This window comes from Parasteatoda tepidariorum, chromosome 3, assembly GCF_043381705.1.
Source record: "Parasteatoda tepidariorum isolate YZ-2023 chromosome 3, CAS_Ptep_4.0, whole genome shotgun sequence".
NCBI classification, from domain to species: domain Eukaryota; kingdom Metazoa; phylum Arthropoda; class Arachnida; order Araneae; family Theridiidae; genus Parasteatoda; species Parasteatoda tepidariorum.
This window is the reverse complement of record NC_092206.1, coordinates 70,734,744-70,751,337: the sequence shown is the minus strand read 5'-3', so window position 1 is coordinate 70,751,337 and position 16,594 is coordinate 70,734,744.

Here is a 16,594-nt window from a genome sequence, read left to right as displayed (position 1 = left end):
TGCGAGCCAATGCCTTCCTCTGATGATTTCTCCATGATGACTTCCAAATTATCATTGATCTCAAATTCTTTTCATCAATTGCAAGAAAATCAGACACCACTGAGTCAGCCCATCTGAACCGCGGCCTTCCCCGCTTTCTTGTTCCAGTGGGTCTAAGAAACGGTATATTTTTTATTGTACTTCTGATCACTCATTCGAATCACGTGGGTCATCCAGTTCATTCTATTTATTTTTATGTATTTAATAATATCAGGTTGTTTATAAATCTTGTACAGTTCAAAGTTAAATCTCCTTCACCGGTTATTGTTTTCATTTACACCACGAGGTATACTCCGCAAAATCTTTCTCTCAAATATTGTGGTACAGTTTTGTCATCGTCCAAGCTTCAGAAGCATATGTCAAGACAGGCCGGACAAGAGTTTTTTTAGATTAAGAACTTTGTTTTTCTAAAAAGAAACCTAGATTTATGAAATATGGATTCTTGTTATGAAGTCAGTAGCATAGTGTAGGGAAAATATAAGCAAACTGAGTTAAGAAGAGTGGTTAAAACTAACAGAATATGTTGCATTTGCCGTGTTTCTGGCTCTATGGGAACGACAAAAAGCTCGTTAATTTTCATCGAAGTAAAATAAACAATATATTGTGATTTTATAGTACGTAATCACATTAAGAAAATTTTGTAAAATTATCGTGACACCTTAGCTGTTTCCAAATGGAATTCCGAGGAATCCTTGGGTTCCGAGAAAGAATTAAAGGGACTCCAAGTGTTCGGACGTTTCTAAACTCTATTTTTTTTTAACATTTTTGAAGCCTGTAATTATATTTAGATCTAATAAATAATTCATTTACTTGCTTCATTCATTACTATGTTGTTCTTACGTTATTATTTAAAGTAAAATGCTAATAAAATATAAATAAATTTGGGTGCGGAATTCGTATCGACCAGCCATGGCTAAGATTCAAACAAGATACACCTCATTGGAAAGTGAACTGTTTATCTCCTAAGCCACTACGGCTCTGAGGCATGCTATTTAAAAATTGTTTCGAAATTTTACATCCTTGCATCTACATTTACAAAAGTCCGGAAAAACTAAGGACTTTCAGGCATATTTTCCCACCTTTTTCGAGAGCTTGTGCTACTTAACACATGTTTCATGCAGTCAAAAAGCGGACAAAGAAGTGTATATAAAGTTGTGAGCCTATAAAGATACGCACCATTTTGTGAAGCAACAAAGATAATAAATGGGGGACGAACGTCCGATGTACCCCAGCAGTTTAATGCATATCTGCTTATCAGGACTGTTTCATAAACTGTAGTAAAACTTTCAAAACATTGTTTTTTGTTTTATAACTTATTTCAAGAAATTGAATATTCCAGGTGTGAAATAGAAATTCAAGAATAACCAGGCTATTATGAATTACTGAACATTGTTTATCTCCTATCTTCATCAAAATTTGCCTTCTTCTTCACATCTTAAACTCACGAACGTTGATAGAAGTCTCGTTCTACATTAGATTTTTATTTCATGTATGTTGGGAACGTTAACAGAAGTAGCGTTTTTCATAAGTCCCCCATTTCTTACCATTTGGGAACCCTGAATAGTTACGAAATAATTCATAATTTGGCCAAAGTTTCAAATACCCGTTGTGAAGATTGGTCTGACTTATGTTGAGCTGTAATTATACCAATCGTGTGTGTTTTGCACTCATATCTACCCCCTCCATGTATTAAGTATGGCCATCTGCAGGAAAGGGCAATTCAGAAATTTTAATTCACTGACAGCGGATTACATGATCCAGGTGATACTTCATATCAAACTGTAGCAACAGCTACGATTAATGTATGCCACTCACCTAACTTTTAATATATAGGTAATTAGAGTTCAAGGATGTGAAGACACATAAATTAATTAATTGATTGGTTTTAAGATTCACTCATTCAGAATATAAAATAAAAATTGGTATTATTGCGTACCAATTTGGTATTATTGCGTACCAAAATTTGTGGAATTTTTTATTGTATGCTTTTATTATTATTAATATTTGTTGTATGATTTTATTTATTTACTTGCAAAATACCCATTCTTCACAACGGATAAATAAACAATGTCAATTAATCAGTACTGTACATACATATAAAATTAAGCACAGATTTGACAGAACGACGCATCAGTTAAAACAGCATAAAATGGCTGCATTAGTTTTTAGTAAACTTGTAGGATTTTTATTTTCAGATTTAGCAGTAATAAATTAAAACTGAAAATTATTAGTCCCATTTTCTAATAAAAAAGTTTATTTAATAGTTCGGAAACAACATTTTTTTCTTCTTGCCCTGATTATAGCCTCTCCGAAAATGTCCCTTACCTGACTTTACCACTAAGATATTTAATAAAGCTAAATTATTTTTTTATATTTTATTATGTGTTGCCCTTTCTCGTGGATTTACATTACTATATTAGACAAAACACTTTCTTTACAGTTCATTCTATCAAAATATTAATTTACTGTATTTAGTATCACTTGGTGTAATGATATTGCTCGTGGTTAACTCGTGATATTCAAGATTTATTTTTATAAGGTAAATTTATCTAGTACATTAAGGGGTCGTAAGATACGCATTTTCACAGCAGTGGTATTAAAACTCGTCAGTATTGGTGTAGTTTTAGTGATCAGCAAATATATAACAGTAATACTTCATATTTATATTAGTATATTTCAGTTTTGAGTTAGTATATTTGAATACGAATTTGAATTAGTATTTTTCACACAAAACTCAAATATTAATTAGTATATTTGAGTTTTGTGCGAAATGCATTTATCACTGGCAACAAACTAAAGCAGAAATCTTAAAAACAAACAGGATTCTTACAAGCCCTTGATAAGGACATTGGAGCATGATCATTTCTCAATCTAACATTTAATTTACTTTTGAAATTATTTGTAAGCAGTGGTGGAGAAAAGTTCTTTCAATTCTAATTCATTAAAATATTAATACACTATCTTAGATACCACTACTTAGATACCAAATATTTTCTGAAACTACGGAAAACCCGTTGTAGAATTCTTCTTAAAACTACATCCATAATACCAGTAGTACATATTACCAAAAGTAATTAAGTGTCATCTGCATAAGGCGATTTTCTACGGATGCCCTAAGCTAATTTACCATCAACCATTTTTTCATTAACTTTGCTTTTTAGCACGTATCTATTGTTTTTCAAATTTTAATTACTAATACCAAAATTAATTAAGCAATGCCATAAATACTAATATGACGAATAATAATATCCCCAAAACTAATAAGTATCCTTTCTCCATTTTCCTAGCTTTTTAGTATCTAGATTACTTTTTTATTTCAATTAATACATATTATCAGAGCCGAAATGGCTCAGGGGATAGAGCGTTTACCATCCACTGAGGTGAACCAGGTTCGAATTCCACCAATGGCTAGTCGATACGAATCCGCATCCGGCTTGCACCGACCACAGTGCTGACGAAAAATATCCTCGGTGGTGAACGAATCATGGATTAGAGTCCCCTTGCCGTTAGGCGAACCGTGGGTGGTTTTCGTGGTTTTCCTCACCATGAAACAAAAATGCTGGTTAGTTCCATCAAAAAATCCTCCACGGAGGCACATTTTTCCCAATACTTGACCCAAGATTTCCCTTTTCTTCTGGATTGGGTTCAAAATTTCAAGGCTACGGAGTTGAACATTAGTATTCGTAAACTGAAAATTTGAGTCGGCTGTTCAATGATGGTCATAAAAAATATAAAATACATCAACATAAATTAAGCATCGTTGTCGTCAATAATAGTATGACAATTTTTTATAATTCCTCTTAAAGAATAAGTACATTTACTCCATTAAATTTTTTAAGTACATAGTTAACTTCTTTTAATTCAATATGCATTATTACATAAATTAAGTAACAATCATTGGCGTCAATAATGGTATGGGGATTTTTCACGCTTCTTTTAAGCGAATTTGAACCACTTTTCTATTAATTTTGCCTTTGAATATATTACTAATTTTTTCAGTAACTATTTTATATTGTTTTCAGTTACTATTTTATGTTACTGTTCAGTTACTATTTTACATTGATTTTATATCGTTTACCTTTAGAGAAACACATTTTCAAAGAATTACTATAAACAAAGTAAACATGATGTATCAGATAATTTTTGAAATATTAATTTGATGACGTAATCACAAATGATACAATGTTAATGTTGTTCATTGAATTTATAGATGAAGAAGAAATAATTTATGTGCAATCAGCTTTTTTTGACTAAATAAAGCTGTAAGCTAGAAAATATCATTGATGTTATCTTTAAAATATTTGAAAAACTTAATCGCTTACAGTAAAATTTAAAGTAATGACTAACCTTTAATCAATCAGAAGAATCTGTTTCATTTTTTGCCCGCCCTGCTCAAACGGTTCGTCTTAAACAGTGACCTCCGTTCTGTTCGAACTATCTGTATGCCAAATTTCATTACTTTCGTTCGATGATTTAGGAGTCTATAAAAGATACACACACATTCATTTTTTATTTGTTTGCATGACGTTGTATTTATACATAGTAAATAATTCTGGACTAAATTATGGTAAAAAGTATTAGCACCATGAAATCCATCGTAAAATCCATTTTTTAATAAAAATTTCGTATCGTAATTTTTACAATATTTACTGTAAAATCATTGAATTACTGCAATTAAAACAATATTATTGTAAATATTATGGCACATCAGATTTTTGTTACGCAAAGTTTCACGGTGAAAAGTACTGGCATTCTGAGTGCCAGTACTTTTTCCTAGAATTTTATCGGGAACTTTTTACAATGTAGTTAAATGTTAGTCAAAACCTCTGAAGAATTGTATAGAATGATTGAAAAAGTTTCAAGTACAACTTATAATATTTATTTCACGCTAAAAAACTTTTTAATACCCTAAAAAATCTTTATTTTCCTATACTTTCGAAAAACAATCTTATTTAAATAAATCTTTGCTTTTCAATTACTTTTTTTCTATTAAGGCACAGAATAAAAATACTATAGCATTTTAATGTTTAATCTTTAAAAGAATGCTTTAAAAAATTGTATCGTAAGTATTGTATTGCTTGAAGGATGTTTTTTAATGACTTTTTTTAAATATTCGAAAAAAGCAGAAATAATGCAGTTTCAACGGAGAAAGTCAATTTTACTTGGAAGTATTCAAAATATTTTCAATTTTGTTCTAGATGTATTCAATCTAAATACAATTAGTTTTCGAATCGTTTTCAGACCCTTTCCGAGTTCTTAACATGCAATCTTATTATAAGTCACATTAAAGAATGATTTAAAAGGACGAAAAATAATAGGAAATAAAAAAATTTAATACAATAATATTTTGAAAAGAAAGGTATAAGTCTTGAAAGTAAACAGTGTGAAAAGCCTTAAGGTTTAAGACCCCTAAGGTTTATTTTTAGTTTCACTTCAAGTATTTTACACTAACAATTTATTTATACGCCTAAAATTATTCAAATACACATGGTGGGCCTCTTCTTTAAATTTATTCAATTTGATTTTGTAAAGTTTCGAACATTTCTAAACGCATGAAAATTGAGTTGCACAATTGACCAATATCATCAAATATGCAAACACACATTGATTATGTTTGAAATAATACAAATTTTAACTTAAACCATGCCCGGTCTTATGTCGCACAATCAGGGTGCTTCATCAAAATGTGTCACAGTAATGCTTCAAATAGAGACTATTTAAAAAAAAAAAATTTATTGATGTTCTCTGTTATCAACGCCATCTGTTGATGAACATTATAAGCAAGTTTTATAGTTGGGGAGAACAAAAAGACTACTTTTCCATCCAGAAAATAGCAAAACTTTAACGTTTTACCTGATTTAAATGTTTCTATAATTGATATTTGCTTTTTTTAGTTATTTTCGGGCCATTTAGTGATTAAAAAATAAATTAACTTGATGAAAAAAAACTAAACTAAAATTCGAGGGTCATATAAGTTTTTTAACTTTATATATATACTATAGAGAATATATATATACTATATATAACAAAGTCCTAAACATTTAAAGTTGAAATTCATATAAATAAGGAAGATACAATGCTTATTGGATTGACGAACGTATGTTTGTAGGAAACTTTTACAAACTCTAAATTCTGTTACTTAGTACCGGAAAACACGATGATTTTTTTTAAATTTTCAACCAATACGCTTGAAAGCATACATACATCTAATGTAGTTTCTGGGGCATGTGCAATTTTGTTTTTATATAGTGTTCATAGTATTTGATAAACTAAACTTTAAATCCCAGCTTCGAGGCCATTTTTTATTCAAGCACTAGATCAGGGGTTTCCAACTTACATGAGGCCGGGGGCCACAATTGAGAACACAAATCAAATGGCGGGCCGCAACTTTCTCAAAATTTTATATAGGACTCTTTTATGTTTGAAGGAACATTAAATCTTCCTTTCAGATTTTTACCAAGTTGTACAAAACGAAAGTATTGAATTACAAATTAAAATAAGAAGTAGATTTTTAAAAATATTTAATTGCATATTAAAAAAATTCGGGCTACAATAATTTTAATGTGCCCCCATGTACTAAACAATTAATGTGCAACAGATATCTAATTGTTAAGATATAAAACTTTAAAAAGGTTGGTATTAAAACTTACATAGTAGCACACAAAATGTTCAATGACAAAATTGAGGTTTATCTGCTGCAACCACCAGAGAATAGATATTTATATTTTAAATTTAAAATTTACAAATGTGTGTGTAAATATTTTTGTCCAAAATTAGTGGTTTCAAAAAGTTAAATCGGAGAATTTCTTCGAGAAAATTTCTGATACACACATGCTAAGTTACATTCACAAAATACAAAAAAATGAAAGAGCAACATACACGATTATTTTTGTATTTGAATAAATATTTTCTTGGATGCAAAACCTGAGAAATAATTTTTTTTGCACCGTTGGTATGATAAATTTCACAGAAACGAAGAAATTAGATTTTTATTAACGAGAAAAATATTTTAAATCTATATAGATTTTTTATTAAAATTATCCGCAAAAAAATGACAACTAATATATTTTAGTTCGCGGGCCACAAAAAAAGGCTTCACCGGCCGGATGCGGCCCCTGGGCCGCCAGTTGGAAATCACTGCCCTAGATTGTTCAGAAAACAAATTAACTCTTTCACACTTACGTCAAAATTGTTAAATTCAGAGAGAATGAAAAACGAAAAAAAATTTATTCATTTACCGATTTACCATGTTCAGATACTTTAAAAAGAATGTCGTAAATTACATGATTTATTTTAGTTATTAGTTGCAATTTATAGTTGCCTAATAGGTGATAGTTATGTATCATTAGTGATAAGTTTACCCTCTATTATTGCCTAAGAAGATGGCAGACTCAACTAAAAACAATCTAAAGCACAAAATTGTATGCAGGTGTTTGTGAAAAAAAACAGATGCTATTGTTAGATCATGGATAGTGCCTACGTTGAATTTTTTAGTTCGTTTTAAAAATGTATTATTTTTAGCCAAATGGGAGGGAATTCTCTGTCACGTTTTATATATTCCTTTTTTGTCATAATATTTTCTTTAAATAACCATGCTACGAAATTATAACAGTTAAAGCCTATTCATTTTCCGTGTTTTTATACTTTATCCCATATTAAGACGCCTTTTAAACTCCATTACAGACTTATTTCTTTTGTTAACATTTTCATTTTTTTCGACAACACTGCGGTGTTTGTGAGATTTCAAAATTTAGGCAAACCAAAATATTTTATACTGATTATATGTATTTATTAAATATAATAATAATGAGCATAATAATAATTGCTGTATTTTAATCTTAGAGATAAAAAAGAATGAGTCTCAAAATAGGAATCTTTCCCTTTTATAACTATATTTAGAGTGTAATTATAATATCCGTATTATAAGGTTGAATAGAAAATTCGAAAATTCTCCATGAAAAGAATTTAACATTCTTTCAGAAATCACTGTGGTGTTTGCTCTTTATCAGTTGGAGCTTTTTTAATCCTTAAATTAAAAGGCAATGAAAGAAAGTACAAAAAATCAATATTTCGTAAGAAATCCGGTTCAGTGGAATTCCGTTTTTCCTACTTACCTTTCTAATTTATGAAAGAAATGCTATTGATTATCAGTCCTATCTTCTAAAATTGGCGCAGAAATGCTAAAAACAGAGGGCAAAATATGTGAGGGAAAATTTGATGGCTTGCTTATAAACTTTTACTGTTAATAGGTATTTATGAACTTTAGTTCAGTTTGAAAATTAAAGGAACTGGCTGAAAAAAATTTATGCATTTTTTTCCTTATGCCTAAATCGAGTAATATTAATAGGTAATTTAGTTTCATTAAATAGTGCAATAAATAATGCAGAGCAAGGGAATCTCCAGGGAATCTTGGATAGTCCGAAGCTTACGAGAGAAGTAATTACTAGTTTTTTTTATTGCAAATGTAATTTTTTTATTTAATTTTAAACCATTCCATACCTGAATTAGTAGTTTAGTTAATAAGTAAGTTTTACAGCTATACTTATTACTATAAGCATTGAAGTTATACTTTTAAAGAAGTTTTTATTTATTTATTGGTTCAAACTTCTATTGATCAATTTTTCTGTCACTTGGGTATAAAACAAGAACTAAAACTATTTTTATATCAACATTATAAAAATATTTTTAAACTAATTTATTTCTTTATTAATTAATTAATTTATTTATTTATTTATTTATTTATTTATTTATTTATTTATTCATTTATTTATTTATTTATTTATTTATTTAAATATTTATTTATTTATTGCTTCAAACTTCTATTGACGAATTTTTCTACAACTTGGGTTAACAACAGGAACTAAAAATATTTTTATCTAAAAATTATTAAAATATTATTATAATAATTTATTTATTTATTTCCTCAAACATCCATTGATCAATATTTGACCACTTGGGTTTGAAAGAAGAACTAAAAATATTTTTATATCAACAATATAAAAATATTATTACCATAATTTATTAATTTATTATTTTTGTATTGCTTTAAACTACTATTGACCAATTTTTTTGCTACTTGGGTTTAAAACAAGAACTGAAGATATTTATATGTTAACATTATTAAAATATTTTTATAATAATTTATTTAATACATTATCATAAAGTTTTTATTAAACTGACTTTTTTTTTGCATACATAGTAATAACCAGTCGTTTCCTAGATCTTTAATAACTTAGCTTGTAATGTTTTGCTACTCTTCTTTATTATCAGTGTGCCATAAAAATGCCATCTATTAATTGGTCAAACTCTTCAAATTTTTATTACTTATTTGTAACAATTCAAAACACTTAATCTGATGGCACTAATCTTATAATAGTTTAAAATAATTTATATTTTCCTCATGTAGATATTGACTTGATCTTTTAGATATTTGTTGTGGGCAGATATTTGTTGTGTCTTTTGATTTTAAAGTATAGCNCACAAGGTTGACTCAGCCTTTCATCCCTTCAGTGGGTCGATAAATGAGTACCAAGCATGCTTGGGAACTAAGCACTGGGGGTTCCGCGTTCGGCTGACCACCTGACCGAAACATCTGCTCCTGCACCCCAGAGCCCAAGGTCATGAAAACTGAGATGGGCACAGTAGGCCTTGGCCCTCTTGGGCTGTCGCGCCACTGAGTTTAGTTTTTAGATATTGACTTGATCTTTTAGATATCTGTTGTGGGCAAAAACTTTTTTCCTAATTGGAGTGACCTATTCGTCTTTTGATTTTAAAGTATAGCCTTTTTCTTAAAAAAATTATTTAATTAAAAATAATATAAGCAAATTCCAATTTTCCCAAGTTTCTTACTTATAAAAAATATTTTACTGATGGCCCCATCCCCCTCAGTTACTTTTATTTCGCTTTAATATCACCAAATTACAAATGTTTCTTCATGTCACAAATCACATTTTTTCTTCAACATATCTTTTTCACATCAGCCAATTTATTAAATTTTCTTTTCTTATACTTCAATCTATTAATACCATTTTTACCAAAAAAAAATTTTTTTAATCTTTAAAACTCTTACCTGAACACCAAGCGTATTTGAAGAGATACAATAAAAACTTTCTTAAAAACTACACAACTACACAATTGTTGATCTTTAGATAAAGCAGTTTAGGTATTCCTGTGGTAATTGGAACTTCTCGTTCAGTAATGCTATTTTCTGGCCCTGGATGGTTTTCTGGGAGGGTTTTGTGAGTTACAATTAACTTCAGAGTATCTAAGACATAATGTGTAAAGTTCACGTCTGAAGATTTGGCCGGTCAGTGAAAACGAGGAACATCATCACTTCTTTAACAAAATGAGTGGTCAAACTAAGTAACTCGACGCTATTTTTCGATAAAAAGAAATTAGAGCCGAGCACCTCTAAGAAGGTAAAGGATTTTTTTTGTCAAGTGTTTAAAATTAAGAAATTTGAAATTAAGAAATTTCAAAAAAAAAATTCTAAAATTTGTGAGGTCTTTCACCTAAACTCATATCATTCATAGTCATCATATCACTCATATCGCTTAGATCATTTAATTCATATAATTCATTTTTCTGCCAATATGGTAAATTTCTCAGATATCGGTGAGCAGGTAGTGTGTTATCGGTTCTTAATTTAATACTGAGAAAACCGAAAAACCCCTGTATACTACCCAATGTTAAAAAAATCCGTACTACCCAATGTCCCTACGTACTAACCATAATCCGTACTACCCAATGTCCGAAAAATCAACCATTATATTTTGATGGTCTGAACAGACATCATGTTAAAGGTTTTGCACACCTTTCCAGGTCTTTGAAAAAGGTCGTGTATGATTGTTGGAATTCAAAAAATGTCTTGAAAGCGTATGTTTGCTTTTGCTTTGATTGTGATAATAAATCTGATTCCATTTTATCAGAGAACAAATCCTGGCACTTCGGGCTTTTTTTTTGTCTGCGATTTCCTGGAAAGTGCAGATGTTCGCCAAATAGTACAGCCAGCTGGGTTTGACTATAAAGCGAAATGTAAGGGATTCTCTAAGGACGACTCACAATCTCCTTCCAGCAACCATGCAAAGCAGGAAGACAGCATTTCTAATCGAGCAGCATATCGGATCAATTGCCAAGGAATGCATACTCTATTCTTTTCTCTCGTATGCCCTTAAATAGGGTGGGTCGAGATACAAATAAACTCATACTCTATTCTTTTTCCTACACAAAACCACTTTGTGATCCCTGTACATTATTAACAATTCACTAAGTGAGGACTAGAAACAGCCACAAATTTTTTATTCAATTCTGGAAACACTCTTTCATATCTTTCGACTCCAATGGTTGTTACACATGAGCAGGCACGTGGATTCTATTTGTTGAATAGTTATTATTTTTTTTTAATTTTATTTCAATCTGACTTTAAACGAAATTGAAGTCATTCTCCCAGTTCGGGAGTTATTAATGAAGTATAGAAAATCTCGTACTTTTGAGCTTTAAAGTAGTTCTTCCTATAAAAAGAAACACTTTCTTATTTAAATTAGCCCTTATTCCTTTCTTTTAAAGCTAAAGTGACTGTTTTTTTTACTCAAAGTTTATAAATTTAATCTTAATCAATTTTAGATGTAATTGTGTAATTCATCAATTTGTGTAATCATAATTCTTTTTTAAAAATAATTTTACTATTAAAACTGTTTATGTTATTAAACAAGTTAGTACTCAACTAAGCAACATATAAAGCTGTGCTTAGTAAATTTGTATTTTATTAAACATTGAGTTACATAATTAAGAAATCTTTTATTTCGTTAAAAAATGCGATAGTTTTACTTCAAAATCCATCATAAACTTTCCTATCTGCAAACAAGTTCAAAAGTTAAAAAAAATATGTGGATACTTATATCTGTAATGATGAAAGCTTTTGCTGCTTCCTTCATTAACCGTATCGTTGATAGTGGAATGTATGAATGTTCATTTTGGCCAATATTGAATGAATAAAAACAATAACGTTTCCAGGAAATGATGTACAAATCGTTGAATGTAAATTTAGATTTTATTAAGCATAATTTTGTAAATTATAAAATGGCCATTTCTTCAAAAAAATAAGAAATCCCTTAAAGGGATGAAATAATAATACTCTCTATTGAGAGATCATAAAGCCAGAACAACATTTCTGACCGTTAGAAAATTAAGACTGGGAGTCCCCCGAAGGGGTCCCAGCCTCTCCAATTTAGAAATTCAAAGTGAATATATTTATTCTCAACGGACAGAGAAAGAGTATGGGTAGGAGATCCAAAATTTGGCGATTTATCATAATATATCATAGCCAAAAACAAAGCCAACTAGCATGTCCACATGGGTTAAAAAGAACACCTTGGCGATCACGAGTCGCCAACAAATTTATGTGAATTATTATAACCATGCAACCGAAACATTTAGCCGTTGGAAAATTAGAATAAAAAGTTATAAATAGATTTTTGTTTTCGATTAGAGGCGACAGTGAATTTATATGTCTGCATAATAATGAAATAAAAAGAAAGTATCCGTTACATTGATCTGGAAGAGAAGAAATAAATATTTTATGTTCGTTTAAAAAGATTAAGTTTTTGATTTATTTTAAAAGTAATTCTATTAATAAAAATAAGCTTAAGTAATGAAGGATATTTTAAAAGATAGAAAATAAATATGTGTATGCCAATTCTGGCATCACAATATCAGATTAGTTTATTTTGTGAAACGCTTCCAATTATAATAAATAGTTTATAGTTTGAGAGATTAACTAACCTTGATAAGGATTACTAAATTATTATAATCCATCCAAAAAAGACAAACGCTTAGCAAGCAAAAAGAAAAAGTGAAATTCTGAAATTTAGTCTCGTTTAATGATGATGATTAAAATAAATTGTGAATTTTATGTTGCAAAATGTTTTCAAAATAATTTACAGTACTGTGATCATAAAGTTTCTAATATATTTAAGAAAATCAAAGCAGGTGAATTTCATTGTATATTTTTAAATTAACTCATTAAAATGAAAAGAGAAAAATATTCTATAAATCAAAGGATACTAAAATAAATAATGTTGAGGTGCGATCAGAAATTTTTACAGGATTGATCCCATGAATCGTACGGATAATTTTAAAAAAAGAGTCACTTTTTGCAATTTTTTATTATATTTAGAACTACGGTGCTCACCTCCCGCTCTCTGTGCTCATCATGAAATTTTTGTATTAGTCTAGTTGAACTTATTATTATTATTATGTAATCATTCAGTTTATTATTCAAAAACTAAATGACTGCAAAGCAAACATTAGGTCGTGTGGAGCTCCCTTAAAATACATATTCTCAGACATACATAGAAAATACATAATTTCATATTCACACGAAACAAAAAATAATAATGAGAAAACTATAAATCAGAAGCAAAGCAATAATGAGAAGAAAATGCACGTACAACAACTTGTGCTTCAGTATCTAAAAGTTAAGAAAATTTAAAATCCTATTTCTGTTACTAGTAAACCTTTAAAGTAAAATTCAATTCAAAATCTATTTAAAAAAAATTTCAGAATCATAGTTAAAGATTTTTTTGAAGCACAAGTTAAAAGTAATACTGAATAATAAAGAATTGCCTGCAAGAAATATAATATCATATTAGGAAATTACAACTCGATAAAATTCTAACGCAACTTTTAGAAAAAATTGAAAACAATATATCGAAAGCAATAAATTAACAATTAATACAAATATCATTAAAAATAATAATCAAAGAAATATATTCAATTACTATTCAAAATACTAAGATCAGTTTAGAAAGTAAATACAGCTTAAAATTCAAACATAAATTTACAAGTAATAAAACTCACGAACTCACGATGTAAATGAAAATTATAAGATGCTGGACAGAATATATATATATATATATATAACAAAAAAATCGACGCACCAAGAAGAAGATATTGTCCGATTGTAACGAAAATTGGTGGATAGGAAGACAATGTACAGAATAGTAAATGATTAAAATTTCAGAATAATTGAATAATTTAGTGCAGAGTTACAGAAACAAGTTCAATAAGGTGTTGATCAGCCTCTAGCCTGGATACAAGCTGCTACACGGCGTGGCATAGACCGATAAAGCTCCCGGATGGTCTCTTGCGGTATTTCCTGCCAAATTCGATCCAATTGTCGAACGAGGTCATCAACATTCCGTGCCAAATGCAATCGCCTTCCCATCATATCCCAGACATGCTCGATGGGAGAGAGATCTGGTGATCTTTCAGGCCCAGGAGGAATTTGACAAGCTTGCAGACAGTTCATAGCAACACGTGCTGTATGTGGTCTGGCATTGTCCGGCTAAAAAACCAGCCCAGGGCGCTCTAAAAGGAACGGTACCAAAACAGGTCTTAGGATGTCGTCGACGTACCGCTGTGCAGAAAGTGTACCTCTAATGACGACCAAAGAGATCCGGCTGTCAAAGGAAATGGCTCCCCAGACCATAATGCCTTGTTGAAGGCCGTTATGGAGTGCAATAGTGAAGGCAGGATCCCCCCTTTGACCTGTGCGTCTCCAAACATGTCTTCGATGATCGTCAGGACACAATTGGAAACTTGATTCGTCCCTAAAGACTATACGTCCCCAGTCGGCATCATTCCAGCCATATCTGCATACGAACATTCATGCATATGAAATTTCAAAGCATCCAGACGATTGCTTCTTGGTGCGTCGATTTTTTTGTTATGGAGTGTATATATATATTTCTTTGTTAATTTTTACAATTTTTGCGTGTGCAAATTCATTTCGGGCAAATCCGTAGGTAAAATTATTTACTAAAAATTTATTTATTAATGTATACAATTTTTCCATGTGCAAATCCATTTCGGGCAATTCCGTGGCAAAACTTTTCTACTGAAATAATTTTTCTTTGTTAATTATTATAATCTTTCCATGTGCAAATCCATTTCGGGCAAATCCGTGGGTAAAATTGTTTACTAAAAATTTCTGTATAAATTTTTCCATGTGCAAATCCATTTCGGGCAAATCCGTGGCTAAAATTATTTGCAAAAAATGCAATTTATGTTTCTCTTTTCTATTTTTTATTTTTTCTTGAATAAATATTTATTTTCTAATATTATTTATGGTCAACTATTTAAATTATCCTGTATAATATTACCTTGCGCACATCCATTTCGGGCCCATCCTTGGTAACTAACAAATCAATGCACAGCATAGCAAATCACTTCAGCAATGCAGTAAGATCGGCACTTTAAAATCCTCTATTTACACTCAATTTACGCTTTTGTTTTCACATTTTGTAATCTGGCAATTTTGTTTCCGAAAATATTTTTAAATCATTCTTGAAAAATTTCCCGTTCATGTAAGTACATCTGATTTCGCTACTCGCTTTAAAGTTTTTGTTTTTGTTTTATACTGTTTTTTCCTTTATTTTATTTTCTGTTTTTACGTGTTATTTTTACTTATTGTGTTCTATTTTATATGGTGCAATTTTTGTAAAAAAATTTTTGAGTGCTCCTCACACTATTGTATTAATATATTTTGCTTTGGCTATATTGATACAATATCATAAAGCACTCTTTCTTGCGGACATAATCGTGTGGGCTGATGAAAAGATTATATCTTTTATTTTCCGGGTTTTTTTTAAAAAAAAAAAAAAAAAAAAAATTTCATCCTTTTTCTTTTTTTTAAATCAGTTGTTTGTTATTTTTTTTCATTATTATTTCCTCCTCCCCTTTTGCATATGTCTATAATTTTCTTTTGTTTTATCTTCATTACCTTCATTATCTTCAGTTTTTCTACTAAAGTTAAAATTATTCCCTTAACATATATGTACTAAAAGGAATTCTAATCGCTTACACTTGTACCTCTACTTCCCACGTCCAAATATTACTATCTATTAATATTATAAACATTTAGATCTCATGGTGAACAGAAGTGATTTTTCGAAGTAATCTTTTTTTTTAAAATAACATTTATTTTCTTATAACATTAAATTGTTCAAACAAATTTGATGAGTTCACAACCATAATTTATTATTTTCGATAATAATACCAGTACTGGAAAATAATTTTAAAATAAGGATACAAAAATATTTAAGGGAAAACAATACCTTTACGACTTTTGTTAATTTTATGCTGATGACAACTGATACAATATTGAAATAAGTGAGAAAAAACTGGATCCTACCTCACGATTTTTAGGCCAATAGAAATACACGGACAACAATGGAAAACTGTAACACCATCATTAGACGTAGTCAATATAAAATAAAAATCGCCACTCAGCTTTAGCTGGTAAGTTTAGTCGTCTTCCCATCATACAATCTCCTTTCCATCATATCCCAGACATGCTCGATGGGAGAGAGATCTGGTGATCTGGCAGGCCAAGGAAGAGTTTGACAAGCTTGCAGACAGTTCATAGCAACACGTGCCGTATGTGGTCTGGCAATGTCCTGCTGAAAAACCAGCCCAGGGCACTGCAAAAGGAACGGTAGCAAAACAGGTCTTAGGATGTCGTCGATGTACCGCTGTGCAGTAAGTGTACCTCTAA